Below are 13,305 nucleotides of genomic sequence, written 5' to 3'. Positions count from 1 at the left end.
CCCATCGATGTTTCTTTCTCATGTCAATGTTTTTCATTCTCTCTTTCTCCTTCCCTTCACCTCTCTCTAAAAATAAATAAATAAAATATTTTAAAAATTAATGAAGCAAAGAGGAAGGAGAATGTATGAAATATTTTAACGCATTAATGTTTTAAAATGAAAAAGTTTCAAATATATTTTAAGAGTAACTTGACCTAAGTGGGGTGGATGGAAGCAGTGAGGCTGCACAAGGTCACTGGAGAGCTGGAGGAAAGCCACAAAGACAGGAATTGTAGGAAGTTTCATTAATTTTACAGTTTCGTCATGAGCCAACCTGGTTTCCTATTGCCGTAGCCATTCCCAGAGGGGTCCATTCACCAGGGGATTTATTATCCCAGGAATTTGAGAGCACACTTTGGTACAGTGTATAACCAAGCAATTATGCCTGGGAAGTTCTCAAGAAACCTTTCTTTCCAATCTCTAATAGAAGCTAGGAAACTGAGAGTCAAATCTGGGATTACAAGAATGAAATCTGGAGTAAAATAGTAAAACCTTCAATTCCAAGACACTTTGGGTTATTAGAATCTCAGACTTCGATAGAAATGGAAGGTCAAAAACAAAATATGAAAGTCACAGATTAGACTTGGTGTTCCAATTAGAGTCTTGGATTGCCTTTATTAAAATTTCTAAAGTAGACTTTCTGGTTGTAATTGTGGAATCTAATTGTACAGTTCAAATACAGAGAGTAAAGCCTATACTGTATTTCCAGTAGCAGCTGAGTTGTAACCATGGAATGTTCAAGTTCAGAGACTAGAACCTTTAGTTTCAATAGTAGATGTGGGAGTTCACTATTCAAATTTCAGGCTTTGAATGTAGAGCCTAGAGTTCTAATAATAGAATCTCAGGTTATGAGAGTAAAATTTAGAGGTCCAGTGGTGCAATTTCAGTTTCAGAGAAAGATTTTAGAGTCCCTAAACTACAATATGAAGTCACAAGAATAGAACATGAAATTATATTATTCGAGTCTAGAATTATGAGATTGGAACTTTAAGTTCCAGCAATACGATGTTGAAGTTTGAATGCTTAGCCTAAAATACAAGTATGGGATATGGGATTTGGAGAGCACATCTGGAGTTCCAGTAGAAAATCTTGAGGTGTCATAATGGGACCTTGATGTATAATATTAACTTATAAAATACTAAAATTAGAATCTAGCATATTAGATTAGTTTTAGAATTGACCTTCAATAATAATAATGCTAATGGCTAACAGTTAAGACTTTATTATGTGCCCAGCATTGTTCTTAGTGCTCTACATGTTTCATTGCTATGACTGTATTACATTTAGTGCGCACACACACACACACACACACACACACCTGTCAGGTGATTGCTATTGAGAGGTTAAATAACTTTCCAAAGGCCACACATCTGGGAAGCACAGAGATGCTGTCCAACCATAAGCAGTGTGCCTCCAGAGCTCATGCTTTTGTTTTTCATTGTTGTTCAAGTACAATTGTCCCCATTTTCCCCCAGCACTCTCTGCTCCCCCACCCCATGCTTTCCCGCCTCCCACCCTCAATCCTACCTGTTTTGGCTTTGTCCATGTGTCCTTTACATATGGTCCTTGATGACCCTTCCCCTATTTTTCCTTATTATCCCTTCCCCCCTCCCCTCTGGTTATTGTCAGTTTGTTCTTTATTTCAATGTCTCTGGTTATATTTTGCTTGCTTGTTTATTGTGTCGATTAGGTTCCACTTATAGGTGAGATCATATGGTATTTGTCTTTTACTGCCTGGCTTATTTCACTTAGCATAATGCTCTCCAGGTCCATCCATGCTGTCATGAAGGGTAGGAGCTCCTTCTTTCTTTCTGCTGTGTAGAATTCCATTGTGTAAATGTACCATAGTTTTCTGATCCATTCATTTACTGGTGGGCACTTAGGTTGCTTCCAGCACTTGGCTATTGTAAATTGTGCTGCTTTGAACAATGGGTTGCATAGGATTGGTGTTTCAGGAGTCTTGGGGTATAATCCCAGCAGTGGAATTGCTGGGTAAAAAGGCAATTGCATTTTTAGTTTTCTGAGGAAATTCCATACTGTTTTCCCAAGTGGCTGCACCAGTCTGCATTCCCACCAACAGTATGTTAGGGTTCCCCTTTCTCTACAACCTTTCTAGCACTCGTTTGTTGATTTGGTTATGATAGCCATTTTGACCAGTGTGAAGTGGTATCCCATTGTGGATTTAATCTGCATCTCTCTGAGGGCTAGTGATGCTGAGCTTCCTTTCATATGTCTTTGGGCCCTCTGTATGACCTCCTTGGAGAAGTGTCTGTTCAGGTCCTTTGCCCATTTTTTAATTGAGTTGTTTGTCTTCCTGGAGTGTAGTCATGTGAGTTCTTTATCTCTTTTGGAGATCAAATCCTTGTCTGAGGTATCATTTGCAAATATATTTTCCCATGCCAAATGTAATCATCTGTTTAAGGTGGTGCCAGTCACCACCCTCCCCCCTCCACACACACACCTTTACAATAACAAGTCATCTATGGTCGTAGATAAAATTGGGTGCCACACAACAACTTTCACCTAATAGTTTTAGCATCTGTTGAAAGGCTTTATGAGACCAGTTATTTTATTGGTGGTTGAAATATGGTGATTTTCTAATTTTGTCATTTCTTCTATATCTATTAGCTGGTATTCATTTGAAAAGAACATTTTGCTGCCAACTTGTATTCTTTTATTAAGTATATTTTATTGATTATGTTATTACAGTTTTCTCAATTTTTCCCTCTTTGGCCCCCCTCCACCTGGTACCCCCCTTTACTCCAGCAATCCCCTAGACCCTTAGTTCACGTCCATGTGTTGTACATATAAGTTCTTTGGCTTCTCCATTTCCTACACGATTCTTAACATGCCCCTGCCTATTTTGCACCTACCAATTGTACTTCTTCATTCCTGTACCTGTCCCCTATTCTCCCCCTCCCACCCTCCCAACTTATAACCCTCCAAATGATCTCCATACCTATGATTCTGTTCCTGTTCTAGCTGTTTGCTGAGGTTTTCCTTTTTTAGATTCAGTTGTTGATAGTTGTGAATTTGTTGCCTTGTTAATATTCATAGTTTTTATCCTTTTTTCTTAAATAAGTCACTTTAACATTTCCTGTAATAATGGCTTGGTGATGATGAACTCATTTAGCTTTACCTTGTCTGAGAAGCACTGTATCTGTCCTTCCATTCTAAATGACAGCTTTGCTGGATAGAGTAATATAGGTTGTAGGTCCTTGCTTTTCATTGCTTTTCATTGCTTTGAATACTTCTTGCCAGTACCTTCTTGCCTGCAAAATTTCTTTTGAGAAATCAGGTGGAAGTCTATAGGAACTCCTTTGTAGTAACTCTTTGCTTTTCTCTTGCTGCTTTTAAGATTCTCTCTTTATCTTTTACCTTTGGCATTTTTTAACTATGATGTGTCTTGGTGTGGTCTTCTTTAGGTCCAACTTGTTCAGCACTCCGTGCTTCCTGGATTTGTTAGTCTGTTTCCTTCGCCAAATTAGGGAAGTTTTCTTTCATTATTTTTTTCAAATAAGTTCAGTTTTTTGCTCTTCCTCTTCTCCTTCTGGCATCCCTATAATTTGGATGCTGGCACATTTGGAGATACCCTGGGGTCTTCTTATACTATCCTTGCTTTTGGAATTCCTGTTTCTTCTTTCGTGACAGTTTCTTCTTTTTGTTTTGGTTGAATGTTTATTCCTTCCTTATGTTCTAAATAATTGATTTGAATCCTGGCTTCCTTCCCTTCACTGTTGTTTTCCTGTAAATTTTTCTTTATTTCACTTAGTATAACCTTCATTTCTTCCTTTATGTAGTTGCTGCATTCAGTGAGTTCTGTGAGCATCCTGATTATCAGCGTTTTGAACTCTGCATCTGATAGGTTGGCTATCTCCATTTCATTTAGTTCTTTTTCTGCTGTTTGTTATGTTCTTTCATTTGGGCCATATTTCTTTGTCCCCTCAATTTGGCAGCCTCCTTGTGTTTGTTTCTGTGTATTGGGTAGACCTACTTTGTCTCCCTGTAAAAAGCATCTGTAAATTGTGTGGGGCAGAGCCTTAGGTAATTGACAGGATGGGGCAACATATTTCATTGCATTGTGGCTCTATGTCAGGGGAGGGCTCAGAGAGGTGATTGTGCCACTGCCTGATTCTGGGGCTTTGCCTGGCACTCACCCTGTTTTCAGACACTTCATCCACTCCCCATATATGACTGGCACTCTTCCAGCTTTTGCCCTGGTGTTGAATCTGAGAGTGGATGGGTTTTTGAACGTTTTAAGACCATGTGGACCTTTAAAGCAAAGTTTCTTGAAAATCTGGCAGTTTCTTCCACTGCTCCAACCCCCACTGGTTTTTACAGCCAAAAGTTATGGGGATTTGTCTTTCTGGTGCTGGAACCCTGGGCTGTGCAGTCTGGTCTGGTGCTGAGATCACTGACTCCCAAGTTATTCCTCCTGATTTTTATCTACTATTCATGAATATGGGACTGCCCATGCCCATTCCACTGCTGCCTCTCCATGCCACACTGTCTCCTCACTTCTCTTCCCTGTCTCTGTATCTCTGCCTTTCTAACCCATCTGGATGAATGTGGCTTCTTTAAATCCTTGGTTGTTGGACTGCCATACAATTCCATTTTCTGACAGTTCTGGGTGTTGTTTTGAAATTAAGTTGTAATTCCTTTTTGTGGTTACATGAGGAGGTAAAGTGTGTCTACCTACCACTCCATCTTGACTGGAAGTCCCTAGAGTTCTTCCTTAAAAGTCATGATAAAACATTTAATTTTTTTTCTTTACCAGTTTTTAGAGTAAGGGTTAGTTAAATGGCCACCTCCAATTGTAGCAAATAGATTATTTTCTTTTACTTTTTAAATAGTATCAGTGTGAGTTTGTAGAATTTTCTTTATTCGGTATTCAAAAAACAGTGACAGTGTTATTTAGTTTGCCATTATTTTTTATTGTTCCAAATTTGGCCAGTGCAAATTCGTTTAAGCTGTCTGTTGTGTAGATTTTATGTCTCCATCATTCCTTAAGCAGTTTCTTACTTTCTGGAACAAAAAGAAACCCCAAGTGCACTTTATACTTCCTCTAACCTAGAATCAGCCATTTCTCTAGGAGAGCCCTGGTTCTTTATATTGGGGAATGATATGTAGAAGCCAACATCTGGGCACTAAATGCATTTATTGCTATTGGGGTTTCACTGCTTCTGGGCTTATTTAGTGGACAGAGCTAGAAAACTTATATTTCAAATATTATGAGATAATACTGATTTTCTAATAAAAGCTTAAATTTTATGTTCTATTACATTTTGATCTGTTATTTCTTAACATAAAAATCATAGTTTCTAATAACATTAAATAATCTATTTATTTGCTTTATCCTAAAATATACATGCAGTAGTTGGAAATTAAATACCAATATTTGGGCCCTGGCTGGTGTAGCTCAGTGGGCTGAGCACTGGCCTGTGAACCAAAGTGTCGCCAGTTTAATTCCTAGTAAGGGCATATGCCTGGGTTGTAGGCCAGGTCCTCAGTAGGGGATGCTCAAGAGGCAACCACACACTGATGTTTCCCTCTGCCTCTCTTTCTCCCTCCCTAAAAATAAACAAATAAATAAAATCTTAAGAAAAAACAAAAAATAAAAAAATATAATACAATGATCAATTTCAAGAAATTTAATATTTTTGTCCAACACATTGTCCACTTACAAATTTCACTCACTATCTCACTAACATCCCTTCTGTAGATCAGAAAACAACTCTGTCTACGGCCATACCACCCTGAACGCGCCCAATCTTGTCTGATCTTGGAAGCTAAGCAAGATTGGGCCTGGTTAGTACTTGGATGGGAGAAAAAAACTCCCCACAGATTTTTCACATTCCTGCATTGTGGTTAAAGCTTTCTGAGAAAAAAAAATCCGGCAACCTGGGTTAAAGAGTGATTAAATAGCAACCCTAAAAATGAAACTCTTGGATAAAGAATCCTTCTCTCTCCTGGGAACAATTTGTTTACATTCCAAGAAGGTGAAGTAGAAAGCTTTCCCACCTCTCCCCATGTGGGATTTGTTTATGTTCCAAAGCAAAGCCCTATCTTTTCATCTCTGGAGGGAAGGAATGCAGCTGTGATGGCCTTTCAAGATAGGGTCTGAGATTCATAACTTTGGAGTTTCTGTTATGTTGAACAAACTGCACTGTATGTGCACGTGACATCAAGCCCTCTTTCTGTCACCCCAAGGGAAAATAGGGCATAGAAAACTGGTACTAAGATTGCTATGTCAGTAAAAACAGTTTTATCTCTGACCCAGATCCAGATCTTTCATATTCTTTGTGTGTGTGTGTGTGTGTGTGTGTGTGTGTGTGTGTGTAAAAATTTGTGCAAATGGGGTAACCTCTCAGATCCTTTACAGTTTAGGACTTAACAATTTATAGCTTTTTTCCTCCCTAGATCTCAGGTCCTATTGGGGAATCATGTTCCCCATGCATTTAGTTTGTCAAGTTCTTTAGTGTCTTTAATATTTACCCTTTTAACCTGTTAGTTTATTGACATTTTAAAGGGTTCAGACCATTTGTTTTATAGTTCCCTTCTTTCCCACATATAGAAAATATATGATGTATACCCTTCCGCACCTTGCTTTTTTATTAATCATATATCCCAGGGATTACACCACATCAGCGACTTTTAATCTTTTTCATCTCATGGCACACATAAGCTAATTACTAAAATTCTGCAGCACACCAAGAAATATATTTTTTGCTGATTTGACAAAATAAGTGTCATTTTGATTTATTCACACCAGGCAGCTACTGTTCTGTTGATTTATTTGTCAGTCTAAGGGAAAAGAGGTCAGTGCCCCTGACTAAACAGTCAGATATTGTGTGTTTCAAAAATTCTTGCAGCACACCAGTGTGCCTGTCACAGCACACCGGTTGAAAATTGCTGTGCTATATTAATATATTCAAATCTTCCTTTCCTTTTTTATGGCTACATAATACCATGGTTGGATATTGTTTCCCTAGCATATAGCATATATAATAGGTACTCAGGATTTCTTGAGGATGTAGGTGGTCTGCCCACGCACACAAAAGAAGAAATGAATGGGGACAATGGAGTAGGAGAGTAAGATATAGCCTAGACAGGATAACTTGGAATCAGACAGACTTGGGATGCAAATCCAGCTCTCTGGCAGTTTTGCATAATGGGTAAGAAAGCAAGCTCTGAAAACCAGAGAACCTGGATTTGACTCCACCATGTACTTAGCTGTATTTCCTTGGGAAAGCTACTAAAGCAACTGTGCTTCAGTTTCCTCATTTGTAAAATGGAAATAATAAGAACACCTACTTATATCACGTTATTATGAGAGCTCAGTAAATATTAGCTATACTTTATACATAGAGTTCAATAAATACTAAGTATACTTAATAGCTATACTTTTTTCTTTTTGTGTGTTATTTAATCTTTATGGTATTTTTTTCCATTACCATTTAGTCCCCTTATATCCCACTCCCCACCAGCAAGCATAATTTTTCAAATCTCCATTTCTTCATATGTAAAATAAGGCTAGTAATACCCATTCAACAGGGAGGCTGTTGAGGACTGAGTTAGCACAGTGACTAGGACAGAGAAGCAGTCAAAAATGGAAGCTATTGAAGCTGGGGGGCAGAGGTGGAACATGATTACTGGGAGAATTATTAGTGTTCTAAGTTCCCTGTGGGTTGGACTGTTTATCTCATTCACTAACTCAGGTCCAAACACTATACCTGTCACATTGGCTTTGGAGGTAGACAAATCTAACTCTAATTTTGTGTTTAAATTCCAGCTGGGACACCTGCGCATTGCGTGATTTTGGACAAGTAAATCAAACTATCTGATCCATGTTTTCCTCATTGATAAAATAGGGATATCAATAGTACCTATCTCAGATTCGTTGGTGGAATTAAACAGAATGATGGGTGTAAAGCTATCTGATCACAAATTAGATGACAATTTTGAAAAAATAAAGCAGATGCCTGCCTGACCAGGTATGTGTGAGAACATAATTTGCAGACCTCTAACTACAGGGAGGGTAATTGACCAAGCCTACAGCTGCTGAACTGTGAAATCCATCACTACATTTGTACTAAGGCCATACCTCCATGGGCAACCCCACTCAGTCACCGAGTGTGGCAGGAATACTAAGGCAGACCTATTTCTGGGAGGCATGGGACTCCTTTGATGGTTGATTTTGGCCTGGGGATTCCTGATGGGTTGCCAAGCTTTCCTCAGACTACAAGGCAGACTAAGGTGCTTCTACCCAAGCTTTTCTTTCTCTCTCCTTCAGTTAGGGTCAGACTTCGGTCTGACAGCTTTCTCAGCCTCATTTTTTACCTTACAGAGGAACTTCTCCTAATAAAATCTTTGCATAATTAATCCCATCTTGGATTCTTTGAGGACCCAGACTAATACACCCTCCTTGGAAAAGGAGCACTTAAACATAGTGAATATGTATGCTGGGCTTAGCTGTTTTTTTTTTTTTTTGAAAAAAGAATGACTCAGAGAGGAAAGGAACACTGTAAAAGATCTGACCCTCAGTCACTTACACCTCTTGCTCCTTCTCTCCTTCATCATCCATAGGCGGTACCCTCGATGAATTTATTGCATTTTATATGTCTCTTGGTGTCTGCTTTTGGAGGACTTTACTGACACTGCCAACCACAGGAGGAGAATTCCTGGCTCTCAAAAATTGTTCTACGTAGAACCAGAGAGAAAAGCAGGAGCTAGGGTGGATGAGAGTATGTGCAGATGGGCTATCAGTGCCACGTCCTATTTTGCCTCTGAAAGAGGCACTCTGAAAGTGCCTGGAGATCAGTATATGCAAACTAGAGAGTTAAAATAAGCCTAATTAAGTTCTTCAAAATAAGCCAAAATTAAGTTCTAATTTAATTGAGCAAAGTCACTAAGTAGTATAGTAAATTAGAGGTCATGATTGTATGATTCTCTGGGGAATAGCAGAGTCAAAGCTGCAGAAAACTTCACACTATTATGCCTTGGGCTTTAGTCCTATTTTATTAGGCCCAGGCAATAAGGTTAAGGAAGTGACTCTCACGACCAATTGCCAAGTGAGTTTCATTGTTCTGTTTTATTGCCACCACCTTACGACATTCCTCAAGCCCCCGAGGGAAGGAATAAAAGGTAGATAAAAGGCAAAACAGTACAAGTAGCAAGGTAGAATTCTCTTGTACCCTTTATGAATGTCAGGGCCGGGTGGCCCCTCGTGCAGGCACACAGTGCCTCTGACAGGTGGCAGAGAGTTTTATGGAAGAAACAGGTAGCACAGATCTCATTGCCCAATTTGCTGTCCCATTGGCTTCAGCAGTTGGGGGTAGGCAAGATACCACCACTATAAGGTCTAATTAGATAAAATGAGTATTGGGAAGTTATCAATGGCTAGATTCTCGCTTCCTGGATTTAGCCATGGTCAAGATAACCTGACCTTGGTGGTCAGACATTCCATAAAGAATATACAAGACAAGTGTTCTTATACTCATTTTGTAAAAAGAAAAAGTCATACCCTCACAAACATTTTTTATTACCTATAGAAAGGAATTTTGATTTTATTACTTGGTGTATTTTGCCCAAATTAGGAAGACATATATTAACTGTGGCTGGGTGGCTCAGTTGGTTGGAGTGTCATTCCGTTCCAGGGGTGTCCAAGCTGTGGCCCGCAGGCCACATGAGTCCCAGGATGGCTATGAATGTGACCCAACACAAAATCATAAATTAACTTAAAACACTGAGATTTTTTGTGTGTGGTTATGTGTTGCAGTGTATTTAATGTGTGTCCCAAGACAACTCTTCTTCCAGTGTGGCCCAGAGACACCAAAAGGTTGGATGCTCCTGCACGGTATACCAAAGGTTGCGGGCTCCATTCTTGGTCAGAGCACATACCTAGGTTGCTGATTTAATCCCCAGTCCCTGGTCCCCAGTCTGGGTGTGTACTGGAGACAACGGATTGATGTTTCTCTTTCACATCGATGTTTCTTTCTCTCTCTTACTCTCTCTCTCAAAATCAATAAACGTATCTTCACATGAGAAAAAAAAGAATGGGAGAAAATAATTACAAATTATATATCTGATCAGGAATTAATATCCACAATGTATAAATAACTACAACTTAACAACAACAAAAAACAACCTAATTAAAAAATGAGCCCTGGCTGGTGTACCTCAGTGGATTGAGTGCTGGCCTGCGAACCAAAGGGTCACGGGTTTGATTCTCTGTCAAGGCGTGTGCCTGGGTTGCAGGCCCGGTAGGTACCCAGCTGGGGGTGCATGAGAGGCAAACACACATTGATGTTCTCTTTCTCTCTCCCTTCCCCTCTCTAAAAATAAATAAGATATTTTTTTAAATGAGTTCTGGCCTGTGTGGCTCAGTTGGTTGGTTGTCCTCCCACAAATCAAAAGGTCACCAGGTTCGATTCCCAGCTGAGGACCTGCCTGAGTTGCAGGTTCGGTCCCCCAGTTGGGGTCTGTGCAAGAGGCAACCCATTAATGTTTCTCTCTCTTTCTCCCTCCCTTCCCCTCTCTCTAAACAATTAATAAATAGCAGAAATCATTTGACTGTACATGTAAAGATTTACTTCTGAGCTCTCTATTCTGCTCCAGTGGTCTATATGTCTTTATGCCAGTATGTTGTTTTGCTTGCTACAGCTTTGGAATAAGTTTTGAAATCAGGAAGCAAGTCCTTCAACTTTGTTCTTTTTCAACTGTTTTGGGTAATTGAAACTTACCCTTAAAACTCCATGTAAATTTTAGGATGGGTTTTTCTATTTTTGCAAAAAACTTGAGTTTTTGATAGGGATTGTTTTGGGTACTATTTACATCTTAACAATATTGTCTATTTCATGAATATGAGATAGCATTTTGTTTATTTATTGTCTCGATTTCTTTTGGCAGTCTTTTGTGATTTTCAGTGTACAGGAAGGACTTTTGCCTTTTTGGTTGTTTATTTCTAAGTATTTTACCTTTTTTGATGTTGTTATAAGTGGTATTCCTAATTTTTTTTGGATTGTTAATTGTTGATGTATAGAAATGCTACTGATTTGTGTTGGTTTTTGTATTGTGCCATGTTGCTCAACTCATTTATTCTAACTTTTTTTGTGGACTAGTTTGACTTTTGAAAACAGAGTAAGTGTGAGTGCAGAATAAATTCATAACCACCTTGTTCAACTTTATAGAATATTTGACAAGGTATGCTGAAAATGTGACAAAATTTTGAGAAGAAATGCCAATGTCAAGATCAACATTTTTGCCTAAATTTTTGGCTAAATACTGCCATCAAAGATCTCAAATATATAAAATTCACAAATCCTTCTTTTAAAAAACCTCTCAAACTTACTTATTGAATAATTGTTGATAGGTTTGACATTCAGGTTAACAGTGATATCTGATGAGGATATGTGTGGGTAGGGGCCCCATACAAATAATTCTCATTTCAATAAACATTTGTTGGGTGGTGTGGGGTGATGTTTAGACTGTTAAATTTTATAGATCTAGATTAAAATCCTGATTCTCCTACTAATTAGTTGTGTGACATTTGGCAACTCTCCTAAACCTTTTTTTTTCTTTAAAAGTAAGATTATAGTATCTGTCCCACTGGACCGTTTAGGAGTCACACAAGATAGCTCTTTTCAATAGTATTTAATAAGTGTTATGACCATGAGTAGACTACACATTCAGCAGTATGCTAGATGTTGGGGATAAAAGATGTACGACATGCCATCTGCCATTGAGATACTCATGATCTGGATGGGAAATGTATTTAAAAAACCAAATAACCTTAATATTGTACTATTGTAAAAAAAATGCAAAGGAACAGAAGCTTGAAACAGAATGGTGGTTTTTAAAAATCATTATTATGACAGCTCTTTATTTATAAATATTGCATCACCAATAGCTTTTAGAACAATTTTGTCAAAAACAGTAAAATAATGACTGTCTTTTTTACCAGATATCTTGTTTATTTTGTGGAGCTCAGCAAATAAGTCTCTGGGCTGTAACAGGAGAAAGGAAACACTAGGATCTGGGCTCGGAGGGACGCTGTCCATTGGTCAGTGCAGGGTAACCCAGCTCCCTTGGGTCTGTGTTGCAGGGATCATGTACTGCAAGTCATGTGCATCTTCAGAGGCTCGCCTAATCATAGTGGCTGGGTATGACATGCTCAGATATGAAATTTAGCTAGTTTGGCTCCTGTGTAGAGGAAGGATTGGAGGGAGTAAGCCAGGCCAATAAGGGGGCTACAATAATCCAGGCAAAGTCTATGTGGCAGAGCAATGCAGGATGAACTGGGGTATGGTAGTGCACAATAGAGCCTTGTGGTGCCTAGACACATAAGGTCCTTTTTGCCATGGTTTGGGAGACATCACACTTTATCTTTTATCTTCATCATTGAGGGGGTTCTAAGGAACCCTGTTTGATTCAGCCACCATTTTAGAGAGAAGAAAACAGGCTCATTGTTAAAATACTATCATGGGGCTTTATTAACATTGTATTCTATGAACTTGGCCCCCACTGGAACTCAACAAATTAAATAATGGCCCCTGGAGGTGGGCTCTGCAGCAGTCCTGTTGGAAAGGTTACAGCATGGTAGGTAATGAAACTGATATCCATATAAAGACCAGTGATTTCCTACTGTACCATGCTATGGCTTAATCATGACATTTTATTTAGGGGATAAACACAGAATTAAAACAAAGAAACAAATCAAACACATCCCAATATGGATTTTCACAAGAACCTGGTAGACTTACTAAAATTTAATGGAATGATGTAAACACTAGTTACTTAACAAATTAAGGTACTTGATATATTATTCTTAAACCATTGCTTAATGGGAAAAAGTACAGGTAAAACAAATATGAGATCTCAACTATTTACTTTGGGCTTCCCAAAAATAGATAAATGAGCTTTACAAAAACTGAAAGTGCTAACCACAAAAATTAAGACCATGAATCTTTTTGCAGAAAGACATTTCTTCAATTGCCCCCAAAATTTAAAATGAATTTCCACAGAAAATACTTCTATAATTATCTCGGCAATAAATACATAACCTTGGGAAAATGTACATATTTAGTAACTACTTCACATATTTTTTAAAAAACTATGCAATTCTTATTTATGCCAAGAACACTACAATTTACAAGTTTCATTCATACTCTTACCTATGCCTATTCATTTTGAAGGCAGGAACATTTCTTTGGGTTGAGTCAGGATCTCAATATGCTTTGTCCAGGAAAGAAGGTATGAAAACTTTTT

General features: G+C 38.5%; 1 pseudogene; it reads left to right on the top strand.

Annotated features, from left to right (window-relative positions):
• Positions 1-13,305, top strand: part of LOC119058848 (spidroin-2-like) — a 45,067-nt pseudogene that overhangs the window by 17,330 nt on the left and 14,432 nt on the right.

The sequence above is a fragment of the Artibeus jamaicensis genome, unplaced genomic scaffold (genome assembly GCF_021234435.1).
Source record: "Artibeus jamaicensis isolate MK-2021 breed Jamaican fruit bat unplaced genomic scaffold, CSHL_Jam_final scaffold_1019, whole genome shotgun sequence".
Lineage (NCBI taxonomy): Eukaryota > Metazoa > Chordata > Mammalia > Chiroptera > Phyllostomidae > Artibeus > Artibeus jamaicensis.
The sequence above is the reverse complement of the archived record's forward strand: the minus strand, read 5'-3'. Positions and strand labels throughout refer to the sequence as shown.